Source organism: Microtus ochrogaster, unplaced genomic scaffold, assembly GCF_000317375.1.
Source record: "Microtus ochrogaster isolate Prairie Vole_2 unplaced genomic scaffold, MicOch1.0 UNK1, whole genome shotgun sequence".
In the NCBI taxonomy this organism is placed as follows: Eukaryota; Metazoa; Chordata; class Mammalia; order Rodentia; family Cricetidae; genus Microtus; species Microtus ochrogaster.
The window spans coordinates 2,483,583-2,487,167 of record NW_004949099.1 but is presented as its reverse complement, the minus strand read 5'-3'; positions in this window follow the sequence as shown (position 1 = coordinate 2,487,167).

Genomic DNA, 3,585 nt, shown 5'->3' with positions numbered 1-3,585 from the left:
AGAGAGAGAGAGAAAGAGAGAGACAGAGACAGAGAGAGAGAGAGAGAGAGAGAGAGAGAGAGAGAGAGAGAGCAGTGTAGCCCTTCCACTCATGCTGTACACCTCCTAACCCCTGCAGACTGCAGCAGGTCATCTCGTTGCCCTGGTGCTGGTCCCCTACTGGCCAGCCTCCTTGTCGAGCCCCACCCTGGTACTCAGTATGGGTGGGGAGGACCCTCTCCTGGTCACCAGCCTGGGCCACAGGCTTACCATATTTACCGAATATATTTGGACCCTCAACATTTGTTGACTGAATAAATAAACAAAAACATGGATAACTAGAGGGGTGGCCATTCCCAAAGCTGGCCAGCCTGGCCTGAAGATTCACCCCGAGAGCCGGGAGCTCCAGGTCTGGACCACAGAGGGCCCTTACTTGATTTTGCCAACCCTAAGGACTTGGCCCCAGGTCTGTGTTGAGGAGGTACAGACATTGGAGAGTCAGGGGGCTCACAAAGGGTCTAATGGTTGTCACAGGTAGGGATGGGGTAGGAGGACCGGAAGCCATGCAGGGAACTAGACTGTGTTCTGGCTCCCTGATTCCATCACTCAAGACGTGTGCACCTGGCAGAACACAGGTGCTATCCCAGACAGATGCTGGGGTAAACACCTGGCTTCCACTCTCCTGGAACAGGCTCTCCCAAGACTCAGTGTCCCGGCAGCAGACACAGCCCTGCCGTAGGTTCTGAACACACTAATTGTAGCCGCGGGTAAGGGGCTTCTGAGGAGCCTGCATTTAGCTGAGCCCTGAGTAATAAGGCAGCAGAGCCGAAGACTGCCTGCTGCCGGAAAAGGACCCCAGGCAAAGAAGAACCAGGCAACCAGGCGAAGGCTCAGAGGAGCCAAAGTTCATGGAGGGAGGCTGAGTGGCCTGGAACCTGCAGAGCTGGTCAAGGGAGCTGCAACGGGAGGAGATAGTGGTTGCCAGGGCTCTACAACAACCTGTGCTCACATAGGTTAGTGACAACTAGATGCTCTGATTTTACAAGAAAATTTAGAAGTCTGGAATCGTACATAAAACTTCCTGGTTGTTGTTTTGTTTTTTAAATTTATTTTTCTTTTGAATTATGTGGTGTGCATATGTGTGTGTGTGTGTACGTGTGTGTGTACGTGTGTGTGTACGTGTGAGTGCGGTTTCCTTCGGAGTCCAGAGGCTTCAGATCCCCTGGAGCTGGGGTTACAGATGGTGTGAGCCACCTACATGGTTGCTGAGAACCAAACCTGGGTCCTCTGGAAACAGCATGGCTTTTGACCTCACCAAAATGAAAGCATTTAGGAGGATGGCAGTCATCTTGACTGATGACCTCAACAAGATGGAATCAGCCACATGACATACTTTTTGGTGATTTTTTTTTCCCCTTTTTGGTTTTTTGAGACAGGGTTGCTCTTCCTTAACTGCTAAGCTGTCTTTCCAGTCTGGCTTCTCAGTTTTTAACCAGCTGTATTTTTGTTTTGTTTGTTTGTTTGAGGCTCCGGGCCTTCACTTTCTGATCAGCTGCTTCCACCTCTGGAGTGCTGAGATTACAGGGGGCGGCCACACTCAATCCTATATACTCCTCTTCCACCAGCTGTGCCTCTGGGGCTAGTTTCTTGTTCCGTCTTCACCTGAGTTGTCAAATGGAGAAAATGGTGCTAACGTTACGGGCTGGGTGGACAGGAAGTGATTAAACGTACTCATGTTTCCCCTGAGGGTTAAGATATCTTTTAAGGTGCCTGGTTCCATGGAGGTTTGAGGAGTCACAGCCAACGAAAGGTAAGGGCATCTAACAGGACATGGAGAGAGAGAAGCAAGCAACAGGGTTTACTCAGCTGTCCTCAAGGAAACACCTAGAAGCCAGCAATACCAAAGCGAACAACAGGTAGTTCCTAGGAGAGTTGACATAAAAATGACAGTCTCACCATGGAGGTGACATTTAGCTGAATCCAGAAGGCACTGAGGAGGTATGGATGGCCCCAGGTGCCCCAGGTGGCACAGCGGAGCCGGTTTGAGAAAGTTAACAGCTGTGCAAAGGCCCTTGTGGCTAAGGGTAACATTGCGGCTGCATAGAGCCCAGGGGAGAGAAGTGAGGAGTGGGCTAGGGTGGAGGTCCTGTGGACTCTGGCCCATCCTCCCTGTCAGATGGGACTGGAGGAGAAGCATGCCTGGGGCTGATTCCAGAAGATCTGCTTACTACCAGAGAAGAGGCAGCCAGAAGTCAGGAAGGAGGCTTTTGCAGGCGTGGGGGGGGGAGTGGAGGGGGAGCTGCAGCTAGCTGTGGGCCAAGCTGCCTGGGTTCTGGGGTTTGAGTGTCCAGCTAGCTTAGGGAACAGATGGCAGGCAGTCAAGGACTGGAGTCTGGCCTGGGTGCATAGGGGGGCTGGTTTTAGGATGGAGCAGGCTTCAAGCTCAGGCCCAAGTGGGGGGACATGGTCTCGTGCCTCGGACCAACCCCACCTGGACCTGGGCAAGCCAATAGAAACCAGTACAGGTAGGTGAGCCGAATTTTCCAGCAGGGTGGCACCCTGTGACAAGAACAGTAGTGTAGGTGTTCTTAGCCTTCGCTGAGCTTTCTGAGGGCCAAGCATAAGAAGAGGAGCCTGGAGGTCTCCAGCCCAACTTCCCAGTGGCCTGAAGGGTCTGGGACACTGGGAACTGTGGCTGGGCTACACAATGTGCTGGGCTTCCTCTCCCCTCCCCCTCACCACCTGCAGGTCAGTCAGACCCAGGCCTTTGTCCCACCACCCAGCCCCACGCTCCGCATGGTGCCCCTGGAGCAAACACAGCTGAGTGCTGGGCTCGCGTGCCGCTCCCGCCCCCCAAATCTCCGGGGCTGCAGGGCGGAGGCTTAGCCGGCAGCTGCCTGGCTGACTAGGCTGGACTCACCAAGGCCCCTCAGTGCCTTTCCGCTGTGTGCCTTTGTCATGCAGATGGCCCGCTGGCTGCTGCCTAGGGGCTGCTCACTTGGGCGACTTCCACTCACAGCTGATCTGGGAGTGGGGGCTTCAGGCTGTAGGGCAGAGTGGTATTGAGGGACTCCATGCCTGTTGCCGGTAACAGCCAAATCACCAGGCATCTCGGCATCGGCTTCTTGCTGCACCGTGCCTAGAGGAGCACAGGTCCAAGGCTTTCCGCAGAGGCCATAGGCACCCCTGGAGAATAACCCTGAACCCCCACCCACAGGAACAGCTCAGACCTCAGACTTCTTATGGTGGACCACTGGGATCCAATTGCTCTCCAGTCTAGCCTGCACCTTCCCAGAGTGCTTTGAGGACAGGACCGAATACAGGAATCAGGGCATGGGGAGGGTTTTTGGGTTCTCTCCTCCACAGCCTGTCAGTCTCGAGGGCTGCTGGGTGTCTGAGATGAAGTGTCAGTGAACATGGCACCCACTCAAGGCTCTGCATCCAGCCCCAGCTCTGGGGATCTCACTGGCGCTATGCTGTCCCATGTCTGTCTGTTGCAGCCGCCCACCACCACAACCACCCCAGGAGCAGTCTCAAAAATAGGCCGTCCAGTGGCTGACGGTTCTTCCTGTAGGCATGAGGTCTGAGCTATTCTGTCGGGAGGGT